At 59.1% G+C, this 16,118-nt stretch overlaps 1 protein-coding gene across 10 annotated transcripts in view; it reads left to right on the plus strand.

The window, feature by feature from the left end:
- The first annotated feature begins 2,293 nt into the window (after positions 1–2,293).
- The window catches only part of AJM1 (apical junction component 1 homolog), a 35,775-nt gene continuing 21,950 nt past the window's right edge, over positions 2,294–16,118 (plus strand). For 5 of the 10 annotated variants that reach the window (XM_044992447.1, XM_044992443.1, XM_044992448.1 and 2 more), the window contains exon 1: positions 2,465–2,642. The gene's annotated coding sequence lies outside the window, so the exon portion shown is untranslated. Of the gene's footprint in view, positions 2,404–2,464; positions 2,759–16,118 lie in introns of those variants that run through there. The other 5 variants (XM_044992446.1, XM_044992444.1, XM_044992449.1 and 2 more) reach the window with 4 other exon arrangements.

Genomic DNA, 16,118 nt, shown 5'->3' on the forward strand with positions numbered 1-16,118 from the left:
CTGCTGTGCCTCTCTAAGGGCATGGCTACACTTGCCGATGTAGAGCGCTGCGAGTTAAACCCGCCTTCAGAGAGCGCAGTAGGGAAAGTGCTGCAATCTGTCCACACTGACAGCTGCTTGCGCACTGGCATGGCCACATTTGCAGCGGCATTGGGAGCGGTGCATTATGGGAAGCTATCCCAGTATGCAAGTGACTGCAACATGCTTTTCAAATTGGGGGGGGGGTTGAATGTGACAGGGAGTGTGTTGTGTGTATGTGGGGGGAGACAGAGTGGATTTTTGGGGGGCTGCGAGCATGTCAGCATGCTGTCTTGTGAGTTCAGACAGCAGCAGGCCCCCCCCACCCCACCCGCTCTCTCACACACAGCATTCCACACTTATCTGTCTCTGAGCAGATAAGCAGCCGGCTGTCAGAAACAGAGCACAGAGCTTTCAAACAGCATATCCGCATTCCTACAGCCAGTTCAAAACAATGGAGGAGTGGCCACTTGATTTAAGGGGATTATGGGACATTTCCAGAGGCTGATCAGAGCACAGTAATGCAGCACCTCATCCACACTGGCACCGCAGCGCTCCAGCAGGGTGCAGAAAACGTTATTCCACTCACCGAGGTGGAGTACCAGCAGTGCAGTAGCCGCTGAGTCTGAGAGTGCTCTATGTGCCTTGCCAGTGTTGGCTAGTGTGCTCGGGGCTGCTTTAATGCACTGTAATTCACAAGTGTAGCCAAGCCCTCAGACACACAACTGTGTTGGGGACACAGCCAGCCTCACTCAGGCCCTATTATCATGACAGCAGGTGGTGCCACTCACCCAAACTGGGCTACCTGAGTGCCAACATCAGACACCAGCCAATTTCCCAGCTCCCCAGGCACATACCTCCTCCCACCCCCACTGGAGAATAAACCCAAAATTATATCATCTTGCACTGCACAGTGGACCAGAGAGGGTAAGGCCAACATCTCCCAAGCTGGGGCCATCTAAATAAAAGCAGCCTGCTCACTGAAGGTGAGCACTGCATAGTGATCTGTACAGTGTACACTTACTAATATGTTCACCCCTCCCTCAATGTGGAGAGGAATATGCACACTTATGGCAAACAAGCTGAGATTTTTCCCCAGACACTTCACTTAAAGGCACACTGGTTAAGGTTAAAATATAAAACAAGTTTATTAGCTACAAAAAAGGTAAATTTTAAGTTATTATAAATGATAGCAAACAGATCAAGCAGATTACCTAACAAATAAACAAAACCACAAACTAAACCTGAGATACTAGAAAAATAAGATATGAATTAGCAAATTCTCTCCCTGGCTGATGATACAAGCAGACTGCAGATTCTTAAGGGACAAACTGCATTTTCTGTGCAGCTTCAGATCCCCAGGTTTCCATACTCAGGCTAGAAATCCATTTCACCTGGGTCCAGCACTTTCCCCAGTTCAGTTTTTCTTCCTCGGGTGTTTCCAGGAGTTCTCTTGAGTGGGGAGGGAAGCACAACAGATGATGTCACTCCCTGCCTTATATAGCTTCAGCATATGGCAGGAACCTCTGGTTCAAAAACCCTTCCCCAAAATGGAGTCCTGAGTCAGGTGGGCTGGTCACATGCCCTTGCAGAGTCATAGCAGCCATTACTTAGGGGCTGTCTGAAATGTCCACAGGAAGCTCACTGGGTGGGGGCTAAGCTTTCCCCAAGGCCTCTTGTTTTCCCTAATGGCCCATTACCCTGAATGGGCCCTTCACAACTAGCTCTCTAGACGGGAAGTGTCTTGCCTCGTGGGTGTCACTCACATGTGACTACATGTGAAATACAGATACCTAGACAATACCCAGATACAAAAATGATACATGACTACAAATAGGATACTCATAGTCAGCAAATCGTGACTTTTCCAATGACACCTCACATGCCCCATCTCGTACAAAATGCATCAGACTTAGGCCATAATCATATCATGATAATATCACTGGGGAGAATATGGGGTGCAATGTCACAGCCAGATTTGAACATTGGGCCCATCCCGTTTTCCCAAGGCCACCAGGAGATCTGGTGCCCAGCCAGACCCAAATCCCAGACACTTCCCTTATGCGAACAAGGGCGGCGCTGCATCCAGGGAGAACGAGGGGGGGAGGGGACTGGGGTCATGTTCCAAGCATTCTAGGGGATTTAGACACATTGATTCTATTGCAATGGACAGAAGAGTCCCAGTTCCCAAAGTCTCAGCCATACTGCAGCTCTCCCCCGCTTTCCGGCCTCCGGAAAAGGGGATGGGCTGTAAAAGGCCCGCCCCGAGGAAGCTGCTCTGAGTACGGCACCCAGGGGGGGGGAGGCGAAAACCAGCCTCTGCAACACCCTGCGAAAAGCGGGCGGCTCGTCACAAAATCCTGCCGGGGAAAACTGCGGGGGCTGGTGCGTGCGGGGGCGGGGATCCCACGGGCCGGGGACGCCGCCACTGGCAGAGCGACGGCGCTGGGGGTCATCCAGGGCCAGGCGCCACCTGTGAGGCGCGTTGCTCAGCCCCGGACAGACGCGGGCGCCGCGCCAGGGGAGAAGCCGGGGACTCGGGCGCGGCCCCTTTAAGGCTGCGCCTGCCCGCTGGGGGCGATGAGGAGCTGGAAGCGGCCGAGGAGCCAGGCGCAGCCTGACAGGTAGGCGGGGAGCCGGGCACGATCCCTGCCAGGCCGGCGCTGGATGGAGCCGGCTGCAGCGTCGCCGCCCCGGCCTCGGGCTGGGGCTGGAGCGGGCGCAGCGGCAGGAGGCGGAGGTACGGGGAGCCCCTGCCCTGGCTCTGCGCCGGGCGCATCTGCATGCGGGGAGGAGGCTCCGGCCACCTGCGGGCATCCCCGGCGGAGGGCACCGGGGGTCCGGGCTGGGGGCTGCGGGACCCGGGCTGGGGGCTGCGGGAACCGGGGGGGAGGTGTCCGGGCTGGGGGCTGCAGCCGGCAGGAACCGGGCTGGGGGCTGCAGGGACCGGGAGGGGGTCCGGGCTGGGGGCTGCGGGAACCGGGGGGGGTGTCCGGGCTGGGGGCTGCGGGAACCGGGGGGGGTGTCCGGGCTGGGGGCTGCGGGAACCGGGGGGGGGTCCGGGCTGGGGGCTGCGGGACCCGGGCTGGGGGCTGCAGGGACCGGGAGGGGGTCCGGGCTGGGGGCTGCAGGGACCGGGGGGGGTGTCCGGGCTGGGGGCTGCGGGAACCGGGAGGACACTGCCCAGTGCGGAGTTGACCCTGCAGCCCGGGGGGGGGGGCACGGCCCGGAGACGGGCCCCCGGGTGCGCTCTGGGGGGCCCCCGCCCGGCCTCCCTTCAGGCATCCGGGCCATGTTTGTGCCATCGCCGGGAAGCCAGGCTCCCGCAGACGGGTTAAGCTTGGCAGGAGGACCGGGCCGTGATTCCGGCAGCTGGGGGAGACGATGGCAAATATTAGGGGGATCCAAAAATGTGTGTGTGTGTGTGAGAGAGAGAGAGAGATGCGGCTCATGCCTGTCCCCCTGAGTGCCGAGCCCCCTGGACCTGGGGGGCAGGTGGGGGCCCCTTCCCAGAGGATGCTGCCAGTAAATTAACGGGGCTTCTCCCCCGTCTGCTTGGCAGCTTCCTGCCAGGGCTGCCCTGCCCCCAGCCTGCCCTGCCCAGCCCGAGAGGAGCCTGCCCCATTCACTGGCCATTTCCAGGGATGATGATGATTTATTATGTGGCCTGCAGCATGTCAGCTTAAATCCCAAGCTAAGGCTGGGCCGAGCTGTATGGCCCAATCCTGCAGTGGGATCCACGCAGCTGGACCCTTGCCCCTCGCGGATGGCACCAAAGGCCGGGGGCCTATACTGTGACATGGACTCTCCCTGTTGCACAAACAGCTCAGCTTTCCTGGCCCATGCGGGGCCAGGGGTCTCTGGGCTGGCCCAGGTGTGCCGGTGGAGGCTGTTTTTGGCTCAGGGGGCAGCTGGTGCCAGGGTGTGTGGTTTTGTGTCTCTGAGGCACGGCGCCCTGGCGTGGCTCAGCAGGTGGTCGGTGGCTGGCACTGTGGTGGCAGGAACGAAGGGCCAGTGGCCTTTCATGCTATCCCAGATTCACTCCACCCCACATGACAAGCTGCAGCAGGCCTGGGCCCCGGAGCTGCAGGGGCGGGTGGTATCTGTGCTAAGGGGACGGACTTTCCCTCATTACAAGCCGCCTCTGCTGTTACTTCTCTGGGGTCCCCTGGCCTGGGGTCTTTGAGTCTTGCTGGGCTGAGGGTCAGATGGACTGGAGCTTACAGGGTGTAGGGGCAAGTGACACCCACAGCTCTTTGGGCAGGGAGGGGTCTGCGTGCCCAGTGCCATGCTAGGCTATGGGGTGATGGAGATGACTGGGGTGATAACCAGCTACAGAAATGAATGGATTGAATTGCATGGAGGGGTCTAACGGGAGCTGTTCACAATCCCCCTGCTCCCTCCCACCACCTCCACCACTCTGTGCAGATGGGCTTTCATCCCCTTCCTCTGCATCTTGGTGGAGCTCTGCCCCCCACCCCTGGAGGGAGCTGTGCGCCCCCCTCCCTTGGATCGACACAGCCACCCCTCCTGGGAGAAGTCAGTTCTCTAGTCACCCGCCCCCCAGGCTCTGGGCAGGACCTGCCGCCCCACAGCCCCATGCACTTCCAGGTTAACACAGACTTCGCTGCCCCATTCGTCAGACCCCAAGCTACCAGGCTGAGGGGGCTCGGAGGTGAGTGTCCCACCCCCTCTGCTCCCCCTGCTGAAGGCTTGCCACGAGCTGCTGAGTCAGCACGGGGAGGGGCAGAACCATGGCCCAGGCCTATGGCCTCTGTCCTCTGAGTCCCCATGTGCCTTGTGACAACGCTGACCCAAATGTGATCTTTGGCTCTGGGCACCCCCTCCCCTGCCAGCTCCTGGAGCTGCCTCACGTTCCTGAAGCAGGAAAGTGCCAGAAATTCAATTAGGGGAGAACTCCCCTGAGCTCTGATCGGTTTCATTGTGTCTCCCCCTAATTGTGTGCAGGGAATGATGAGCTCCCCCAGGGCCAGGACAGCATTAAACGGGGTGAGCAGGGAAACCGAGTCATCTGGGGTATTATCTGCTGAACAGAACAAAATTCACCCGGTGTGGCTGTGAGTGTGACGGTGACTTCTGGAGTCTGTGGTGAGGTGTGCATGGAGGGAGGGAAGGGCTGGGCATGTGCTGGATGCCTGCCTACGTGTAGGGAGTGTGTGTGTATGTGTGTGTCTATGGGTGTGTGTGGGGGGGATGCACAGAGTGCGTGTGTGTCCCAGCATAGGGCATGTGTCTGAGAGAACTGGTGTGGGGGAGTCAGCACATAGGGTGGGGGTGACTGTGTAGGGGGTGGGGGTGTAGGAAGTAGGGGTGAGTGTTTTGGGGGATGTAGGGAATGTGAGGGGGATTAAGCGTGTGGAGGTGGGGGGCTCAATGCATGGGTGTGGGGGTGAGTGCAGGGAGGGGAGCTATGGGGGGGTGAATGCATGGGGGCTGGGCATGTAGTCCATTGGCAGTGCTGGGTGCTACGTCCCTCTGTCTCCATTGCACTAGGCCCATTTGGACTATGGGGTTCTCTGCTTTCCGAGGGCAGGTCCCCAGAAGTATTGGGGTCCATGCCAGGCTCACATAGAGAGAGGGCTCCCTAGCGTCGGGGTAACAGGGTTGGTGCTAGGTCAGATGGGGAGGGGGCTCCCTGAGGCCAGGTAGCAGGGTTGGTGCTGGGTCAAATGGACATGGGGCCTCTGGGGGTGGGAGCCAGGGTCGATGCTGGCTCAGACGGGGAGGGGGCTCTCCGGGGGTGGGAGCCGGGGTCGGCGCCGGCTCAGACGGGGAGGGGGCTCTCCGGGGGTGGGAGCCGGGGTCGGCGCCGGCTCAGACGGGGAGGGGGCTCTCCGGGGGTGGGAGCCGGGGTCGGCGCCGGCTCAGACGGGGAGGGGGCTCTCCGGGGGTGGGAGCGGGGTCGATGCCGGCTCAGACGGGGAGGGGGCTCTCTCGTGAGAGTGTCCTGATTGCGGCAGGGCCCTGGCACTAGGGTTTGGTGGAGGGCTGAGGGCAGGAAGTGGTGGGCCAGCTCTGGGCAGCTGCAGAGACAGGGAAAGGCGACTAGTCTGGCTGTGAGGAAGGCGCCCGCTGCGAAGGGACCCTAGCACTGAGCTCTCGTTACCCAGGCCAGAGAGGCAGGCCCTGTTTGGGGCCAAGCCCTGCAGGGGTGCTGCCAGCCTGGGTCTTTGGGCTCCCAGCTCGCTGAGCCCTGCCCAGCACTCAGGAGCATTCCAAGCCGGGCCTGTTCCCCAGATGGCCCAGGATGTTCTGGGGCTCAGCTGTGCCCTTCGCTTGAATGACCATGGCTGGAGTGTCTAGGTACAAAGCCCTCTCCAGGGGCCTGTGAGGCCAGTGCTCCATTCCCCCATCCCCTTTGTGCTGCTCCAGTGGGGTGAAGGGGCAGAAATGCTCCTGGGAACCATCCCTCTTATGTCAGAGAGCTGCCAGGCTGGTGGTGTGCCCCGGTGCAGGGACTGGGCTGCAGGTGGGGAAGGGGCATGGCTAGAGCCGGATGCATGCCTGCTTTTCTCAGCTATAGAGCAGCCCCTTGGCTGCTCTAACTTGTGCCAGAGGCTGAACGGGAGGCACAAAGGTGGCCTCTCTACCCAGCCCACCCTGTCCCTGTGCCAAGCCCAGCTCAGCCGGCTCTGCTGCATCTTCCCTTTATGGATGGGCTGTCTCTTGGGGGAGGTAGGTGCTAGTTGCTGCCTGGCCTCAGTGCTCCCTGCAGACAGGTGGGGAGAGCAAGGCTCGGAGGTTGCAGTGTTTGGTTTAGGAGGAGTCCAGCAGAGGCTAGCATGGCTGGGAACAGGGGGCTTGTCAGTGCCAGCCTGGGTTCTGCAAAGGGTTGAGGACATAAAGCTTGTTGGTGACCTCTGAGTGGTCCCAGGCCCTGCCCCTGTCCTGCCCAGTAGTGTCAGCCCCTCCTACTGTGCCACTGCCCCCTCTGTGGCACCCACCGGTGGCACCCCCTCCATGGCAGTGTGCCTCTGCCCTGTGGTGCCCCCTCTCTGTGGAGCAGCCAGTCATTGATGGAAGCCCAGATCTGATGCCCCTGAACTTGAAGGGGGACAGGAGAGGGGATGAAACTGGGCTCAGAAGTTTGCAGCTTTGAGCCCCATAGCTAGTTTGGGCCCTTTGCATGGGCTGTGTCTCAAAGTGGTGGAAAAGGGCCTAAGTCTGTCTGTCCGTCTGAGCCCCCAGGAGGCAGGACACAGCATGAGAGACCAGAATCCCTGTTGGATCCTTGCTCCTCATATCTCCCTGCCCACACACAGGAGGCGGAAGGCCCAGCTCTGAGTTCTGAGGAATTCCCCCACCCATCACGGTTCCTTCTTGTGTGCCTGGAATTGGGCTGTGGGAGTAGGGGGCAGGGGAGGGTTTGTGTGTTCAGCTGTGTGCGTATGGAATTGGTAGCGAGGAGGAGGAGGCCCGTGTGTCAGAGTACAGGTGCTGGTAGAGGTAAGTTCATGGACAATAGGTCAATCAATGGCTATTAGCCAGGATGGGCAGGGATGGTGTCCCTAGCCTCTGTTTGCCAGAAGCTGGGAATGGGTGACAGGGGATGGATCACGTGAGGATTCCCTGCTCTGTTCATTGTCTCTGGGGCACCTGGCACTGGCCACTGTCCGAAGACAGGATACTGGGCTAGATGGACCTTTGGTCTGACCCAGTATGGCTGTTCTTGTGTTCTTATATGTGTGTGTGTATTTGTGTCTGGGAGGGGAGTACGTGTTTGTGGGTGGGGGAGTGGAGGGGGCATATTCTTGTGTGTACATTTACACTAGGGAGGGAGAGATTGGTGTGAACTCTTATGCCTCTGGTCCAGTTTTGCCCCGGCCCCCCGAGGAGCAGGCTGAGACTGAAGCTGGTAACCTGGGGAGAAGTGGCAGTTAGTGAGTTAGTGCCCATTATGCCTCTGGCATTTAGGGCAGTGATAAAGCTTCTCCACTCCTGTCTGTTTCTGGCAAGTCTTTCAATGGTTCCCCAGCTGTGCCCCAGGTTTTTCAGCTCAGCTTCCACAGCTTGTCACCATGTTGCTTTTGGGCAGCCTTGTTTTCGCTTGCCTTCAGGTGTCCATCTTATTGCTATTCTGGTGATGGAATCAGTTTCCATCCAAAGAACATGGCCAATCCATCTCCAACACCTCCTACTAATGGTGGTGCTCCTGTCTTCTTGGCTGCACTGTGTGAATAGGTCTTGGTTTGAGATTGTTCTGGGCCAAAAGATACGGAGGAATTTTCTGAGGCAGGTGGTATGGAATGAAGACAGTTTGGACGTGTCGTACTTTCTCATTCCCCGGCATTCTGCTCTATAAAGTAGCATTGAAAGTACACAGCTCTGATAAACCTTGAGTTTGGTTGTGGTGCTGTATTTTGATGATTTCAAGACTGTATTTAAATCAGCTGCAATAAGACAGCTATCATGACCCTTAATATTGCCTCGCCATCAGCAATATGGACAGAGGATCATGTTCTCACCAGTGTAGAAACAGTCACATACTTGGGAAGCACCATCAGCCAGGAGGGTGGAACGAGCCAGGACATCCGGAACAGAATCGATAGAGCCAGGAACACCTTCAAAGTGACTGGGCCTGTAACAAATCAGCTGCCGGAGAACCGGGGACAAGCCCCGAATTCCTGATGATCAATGGAGATTTCCCCTGAAACTCTTGTCCCAGCCTTGAAGCTGGCCTCAGAGGGACACAGTGCAGCTGTCGGAACAGCTGCCTTGCGAGGAGGGGATGGCACCTAGTGGCAGCGGGCACGGGACATGGGGGGCTGGATCCAAGTGGAATCATGCTTAGCAAGCAGGCCGGGGAGCCAGCCTGCACTGCTGTGGGGCCAGGCCTGCAGTTATATTGGGCTGTCTGGATCTGCCCTGCCAAGGTGAGAGGAATCTCATGTGTCTTTTTGCAGTGGATAGGGGTGGGGAGCACGGGAGCAACAAGGTTGTGCCTGTGGAAGACCGGAGGTGTGAGATGTGTGTGCATTAGTGAGCAAGAGGAGCACTGGAGGAATGTGGGAGGTGAGCTGTGCCCTGGGGATGTCACAATGCCTGTGAGTGGGGGGGAGCTGTGAGAGGATTGTGGGGGCAGGGGGAGCTGTGAGAGGATTGTGGGGGCAGGGGGAGCAGTGAGAGGGGTGTGGGGCAGGGGGAGCAGTGAGAAGGGGTTTGGGGAAAGCATTGTGGGGGCAGGGGGAGCAGTGAGGGATGTGGGGGAACAGGGAGGGGGCTGTGGGCAGGGGGCAGTGTGGGAACATGTGAAGCAGTGAGGAGGTGTGGGGGCAGGGGGAGCAGTGGGAGTATTGGGGGCAGTGAGGGGGTGAGGACAGGGTAGCAAGGGGGTGTGGGCGGAGCAGTGAGGGGGCAGGGGTGGAAGGGCAGTGAGGGGCTGGGAGCAATGGGAGAGTGAGGGTGTGGGAGCAGTGAGTGGGGTGGGGAGCAGTGATGGGGCAGGGATGGGGTGGCAGTGAGAAGGTGTGGAGGGAGAAGTGTGAGGGAAGTGAAGGGGCGGGATAGGAGCAGCGAGGAGTGTGGAGAGAGTAGTGAGGGGAGTGTGGGAGCAATGAAGGGGCGAGGGTAGGGGGCAGTGAGGGTGGCTGTCAGTGAGGGAGTGTGTAGGGAACAGTGAGTGGGTGGGGGCAATGGAGCGTGTGGAGGGAGCAGTGAGAGTGTGGAGGCAGGGGGCAGTGAGGGGTCGGGTTGGGGGGCAGCGAGGGGGTGTGGAGAGAGTAGTGAGGGGAGTGTGGGAGCAATGAGGGGGCAGGGCAGTGAGGGGGTGGGGGGCGATAGGGGTGTGTGGAGGGAGCAGTGAGGAGAGTGGAGGCAGTGAGGGGTGGGAGCAGTGGGGGGTATGGGGGAGCAGTGAAGGGAGTGTGGGGGCAGCAAGGGGGTAGGGGCAGTGAGGGGTGGGTGTCAGTGAGGGAGTGTGGAGGGCAGTGGGGGGGCCGTGTACCCCAGGTGAACGGGAGCCCCTTAAATCAAGGTCTTGAGGCTTGCCAGGACTGGGCTCCATAGGAGAGCTGGCCTGGGGTCTCTGCTGGGCTCTGGGATGGCATTCGTGTGTGGGTCAGCTCAGGAGGGGTTGGAGGGAGGGCGGTGGGCGAGGGACTGTGCCTAGGGCCCTGCAGGGGGTCTCCCCTGGAGCAGCAGGTGCCACTCTCCCCCCCAAGAGAGCAGACAGGGGAGTCGCAGGCAGCTTTGCTGTGAGGTCTGGCCCCGCCGGTGACCCTGGGCACTCGCTGTCCACCCCCCCACCCCCCCCCCGTGCTGGCTCTTCCCAGCAGGTCCTGCCTCAGGGCCCAGCGGGGGGAGTCAGGTTGGCCTTGCTCCCTCGGCTCCTGCCCAGGGAGCCTCATTCTCTCTGTCCGGGAGGTTCTGCCCGCTGTGCCCTCGAACCCGCTCCTCTAGTCCTTGCTGCAGGGCATAGGTTCTGGAACTAGAGGTGGGGGGGCTGCTGCAGCACCCCCTGGCTTGAAGCGGTTTCCATCATATGCAGGGTTTACAGTTTGGTTCAGTGGCTCTCAGGACCTCCACTCTACAAATTGTTCAGCACCACTCGCAACTGGAGGACGGGTGAAGAGGAGTGGATGGGGGTGGGGCCTCGGGGAAGAGGGGGGGCAGGGGAGGTTTCAGCACTGTATGACAGGTTTTTAAATACAGTAACTCCTCACTTAACGTTGTAGTTCTGTTCCTGAAAAATGCTACTTTAAGCGAAACGATATTAAGCAAATCCAATTTCCTCATAAGAATTGATGTAAATGGGGGGGGGTTAGGTTCCAGGGATTTTTTTTTTGCCAAAGGCCATTATATACAGTATAAGGTTTAAATAATTTTAAACAAACAATTTAATACTGTACTCATCAATGATGATTGTGAAGCTTGGTTGAGGCAGGAGTGAAGCAGTGTAACGATGCTGGTTCTGACGGGACCCAACTGAGAGTGCCAATTCGGGACAAATTGCTTAAAGCAGGGCAGTTACAGCCCAAGGCTGGGGGTTTTCCATCTCTAAGGCAAACCAAACCAGCCAGACAGAGGACTTTGGTCTCACCCCACTGGCTAACCACAAGTCACATAAGCAATTCCCTTAGACACTCCAGTTCCCCAGTATTACCACCAGTGCCACTCATCATGGGGACGAATGGTTATGAAAACCAGTACCCCAGTAAAAGAAAAAAGGATCTCTCGATCCCAAAGGACCAAGCCCCAGACCCAGGTCCATATACAAATGAGATCTTACCAGGGCCGGCTCCAGACCCCAGCGCGCCAAGCGCGCGCTTGGGGCGGCATTTTGCCGGCAGGGCGGCAGCCGGCTCCGGCGGACCTTCCGCAGTCATGCCTGCGGGAGGTCCACCGGAGGAGCGGGACCAGTGGACCTCCCGCAGGCATGCCTGCCAGAGGTCCCCTGGAGCCGCGGAACCAGCGACCACCAGAGCGCGCCCCGCGGCGCGCCGCCCTGCTTGGGGCGGCAGGATTCCTAGAGCCGCCCCTGGATCTTACCCACAAATCACGCTGTTGCCAATCCTTTAGAATCTAAAATCTAAAGGTTTATTCATAAAAGGAAAAAGATAGTGATGAGAGCTAGAATTGGTTAAATGGAATCAATTACATACAGTAATGGCAAAGTCTTGGTTCAGGCTTGTAGCAGTGATAGAATAAACTGCAGGTTCAAATCAAGTCTCTGGAGTACATCCACAGCTGGGATGGGTCCTCAGTCCTTTGTTCAGAGCTTCAGTTTGTAGCAAAGTCCCTCCAGAGGTAAGAAGCAGGATTGAAGACAAGATGGAGATGAGGCATCAGCCCTTTATAGTCTTTTCCAGGTGTAAGAACCTCTTTGTTCTTACTGTGGAAAATTACAGCAAAATGGAGTCTGGAGTCACATGGGCAAATCCCTGCATACTTTGCTGAGTTGCAAGGCGTATCTGCCTTCTCTCCATGGGTCAGTTGTATAGCTAATGGTCCTTAATGGGCCATCAAGCAGGCTAGGCAGAGCTAACACCAACTTGTCTGGGATGTTATCCAGAAGCACAGCATAAGTTTGAAATACAGACAGTATAGAGCCAATATTCATAACTTCAACTACAAAAATGACACATGCATACAGACAGCATAATCATAACCAGCAATATATAACCTGGTTTTAGACACCTTATATGACCCCTTTTACATAAGATTTGGTGCCACTACAGGACTTTGGTTGCGACCATGTTCTGTATAGCCCCAGTTCAAATCAATAACGTGACAAGCGGGGTCGGAGCATGGGGGATTGCCCTGCTCCGCCCACTCAGTGTTCCAGCCAGTGTTCCAGCCTTACCCCACTCCGCCCACCCGGCATTCCAGCCGGGAAGTGGGCAAGCCCCAGACCCCGCTCCCTGGCAGGAGTGCCAGGCAGGTGGAATGGGGCAAGCCAGACAACCTTATAATGGAACATTGCACGACTTTAAACAGATATGTTCTCGAATAGATCAGCAACCTAATAATGAAACAATGTTAACCGGGACAACTTTAAGTGAGGAGTTACTGTATTATCAAGTTATTTATACCAAATATTAACAAGTTATTACCTGCCCTAGGCTTGGCAGGTCACTAAATTGACTGGTCAAATAATGTCACTTGACAGCTTATTATTTGTCCATGGTCAGACATTGTCCAGTGTCCCAGGATGAATGCAATGGAATGGCCTGATGCTGCAGGCGGCAGCCTCCGGCTCTGATCACACTGGGCGGGGTTCTTTGGGCCCTGCAGCTTCCTTAGTCTTGTTTTGTGTTGTTCTGAATTACCGTCACTCCAGAAGTCACTTGTTCCTTTGTAAGGAGGCGGAAGGACCTAACTACGGCTGAGCCTGCAGGAGCCCAGTGTCCTGCTCTTTCTGGTTACTGTTCTAAGAAATTAGCACTTTAAAATCTGTGACTGTTTATGACGTGATTTGACAGATCAAGTGACCAATTATTTTTGGATTGGTCAAATGCCCAGCCCTAATCTGCCCCTCAAACTGCCAGCCCACCCCTGCACTCCCATAACACTAGCCCTGGCCTGCCCCTGCCCAGCCATCCTACCCCCCCCCCCCATAAAACTAGCCCCTGCTCTGCCCCTGCCCTACCAACCTCCTCGGAACACAAGCCCCCGACCTGCCCACCCCTCCCCCACCCCACAACACTAGTCCCGGGCCCGGCCTGCCAAACCCGCCCCCCTCCAATAATAGTAGCCCTGGCCTGCCCCTGCCCTGCCAAGCCTTCCCTGCCCCATAACACTAGTCCCGGGCCTGGCCTGCCCCTGCCCTACCAACCTCCTCATAGCACTAGCCCTGCCAACCCCTCCCTCACCCCATAACACTAGCCCCTGGCCTGCCCCTGCACTGCCAATCCCTGCATCCCATAACGTGAGCCGGAAGGTGAGCGGGCTGTGGTGGTTGTCAGCAGCGGGCACCGTGGCCGTGCTGGTGGGCTGGGCTCCGTGGGCCGCTCTGCCCTCCCCGGGGGTGAGATGCGTTGAAGTGCTGCAGGACGGGACCCCTGTAATTCAAGCCCTGCTCCCAGGGCCCGCCAGCCTTTGCTTTCCTGCTGGAGCAGGTGGAATGGGCAGGCCCATTTCCCACGGGAAGATGGACCAACTCGAGTCGGGGCAGGTTGGAGCTCGTGCTATGGGGAGTGCTGGGGGCTGGCAGGCAGGGCCGTCCTTATCCATATGCAAAGTACACAGCTGCGTAGGGGACCAGGAAACTTAGGGCACCACATTTCCTGCTGCCCTTCGCAGCTGCATACTGCTCCAGCCCCTGCCCCGCCTCTTCCCCATGGCCCCGGCCCTGCCCCACCTCTTCCCACCCCTGCTCTGCCGGAGCCCCACCCCCACTCCACCCCTTCCCCAAACTCCTGCCTGCTCCGCCCCAGCCCCGCCCCTGAGGACTGCAGCAGGGCCAGGCCTGCACTCCCCGGTGGCAGGAAGTGCGGGGACCCCACCCCAGCCGTGCCACCAGTGAGTGCTGGGGGGTACTTCCCCCCTGCCCCCCAAGCCAGTGCCTCCCCCCGCAGAGGCCTGCCCTCCCCCCCACAGGGGAGCTGCGTAGGGCCCCAGAAAATAGCTAGAGACGGCCCTGTTGGCAGGTTGTGCTGTGGGGTTCTGGGGGCAGGGTGACCAGATAGCAGGTGTGAAAAATTGGGATGGGGTGGGGGGCAATACGCACCTATAAGACAAAGTCCCGAATATCAGGATTGTCCCTATAAAATCGGGCCCTCTGGTCATCCTAGATGGGGAGTTGGCAGGTCAGGGCAGTGCTGTGGGGTGCAGGGGAGTTGGCAGGTCAGGAATTGTTCTGGGGGATGGGCAGGTTGGGGGTTGTGCTGTGGGGTGCTGGGGGGTTGGCAGGTTGGGGGTTGTGCTGGGGGATGGGCAGGTTGGGGGTTGTGCTGTGGGGTGCAGGGGAGTTGGCAGGTCAGGAATTGTTCTGGGGGATGGGCAGGTTGGGGGAGGTGCTGGGGGGTTGGCAGGTTGGGGGTTGTGCTGGGGGATGGGCAGGTTGGGGGTTGTGCTGTGGGGTGCAGGGGAGTTGGCAGGTCTGGAATTGTTCTGGGGGATGGGCAGGTTGGGGGTTGTGCTGGGGGATGGGCAGGTTGGGGGTTGTGCTGTGGGGTGCAGGGGAGTTGGCAGGTCTGGAATTGTTCTGGGGGATGGGCAGGTTGGGGGTTGTGCTGGGGGGTTGGCAGGTTGGGGGTTGTGCTGGGGGGTGCTGGGGGGTTGGCAGTTTCGGGGTTGTGCTGGGGGGTACTGGGGGGTTGGCAGTTTCAGGGGCAGGTTAGGGGTTCTGCTGTGAGGTGCTGGGGGGTTGGCAGATTGGGGGTTGTGCTGGGGGGTTGGCAGATTGGGGGTTGTGCTGGCCTTGAAGGGAGGAGGGAGCTAGTGGGAGCCCTTGGGGTACTGAGGGCCATTTCAGGTGCCAGGGGAGACCTTTGGGCTGCTGGAGGAGGCTCTGACCCAGGTGCCAGTGTTTTGTACTGGGTGGCTTTGAGCACATCGCTCCCCTCCCCATCTGTAGAATAGAGTTAGTGACGCACCAGCCCCTTTGTGACAGGCCTCGGGGGGGCGGGTTCAGAGGGCCCCAGCTGGCATCTGTGCTTCCCTTTGCCCGCACCCCACTCAACCCGGGATGTGTAAAGCTGTGGCCATGCCCATAGCAATCACGGCAAAGCCTTTGCCAGCCAGACTCAGGGTCACGTGAACCCATGGCCACGGCAGGGAAAGTTCCCCGATGGCCCCTGTATGGTGAGGGCGTAATGAGCTCCGTCCCTCCCAGGGATGTGGCCCTCTTCTCTCGCGTGGGCACCCAGGGCTGATTGATTGGGCCTGGCATTACAGCTGGGTGTCCTCTCTGAGCAGCTTAGTTATCGATCATTCCCATGGGGCCTGGCAAGCTTGGGGGTGAGCCACAGAGCCTGCCCCCGCCAGTGCCCACTGCCCGGGCAGGCTGGTGAGAGAAATTCTGTTCAGTGCCTTGGTGCCCTGAGTCAGCAGATCCCAGCCCAGCACTTTGGGCATCTGCCCAATCTAAGCCCCAAACCACGGGCAGGTTTAGCACAGCTCCCGTCCTGCCCCCGGGGCAGTGGCATGGCCGCTGCTTGTGTGGGGGGCACACCTGTGGCCCTGCCCATGCCATCCCCATTGCCCAGTGAACGCTTAGCCTCCCCCCCGGGCCGGATTAATGCAGGAGCTTTAGGGGCTGCAGCCCAGGGCCCCGGGCTAAGGGGGGCCCTGGTGCAGCAGGGCTCAGGCAGGCTACCTGCATGCCATGGCCCCACACTGCTCCCGGAAGCAGCGGCTGCTGGCACTTCTCTGCGGCCCCTGGCGGGAGCGGAGGAAGGCAGCTCCGCGCGCTGCCTCCGCCCCCAGTACCATCCCCGCAGCTCCCATTGGCTGGGAACTGCCCAATGGGAGCTGCGGGGGTGGCGCTTGCAGGCATGGGCAGCGCACGGAGACACACTGTCCCCCTCCCCCCAGGGGCACGCAGCAGCCAGCTGGTTCTGGGAGCGGTGTGGGGCCACGGCATGCAGGCAGGCAGCCTGAGCTCTGCTGTGCTGCCAGCCGAAGCCTGCACCTCACAC

This window comes from Mauremys mutica, chromosome 18 (assembly GCF_020497125.1).
Source record: "Mauremys mutica isolate MM-2020 ecotype Southern chromosome 18, ASM2049712v1, whole genome shotgun sequence".
Lineage (NCBI taxonomy): Eukaryota > Metazoa > Chordata > Testudines > Geoemydidae > Mauremys > Mauremys mutica.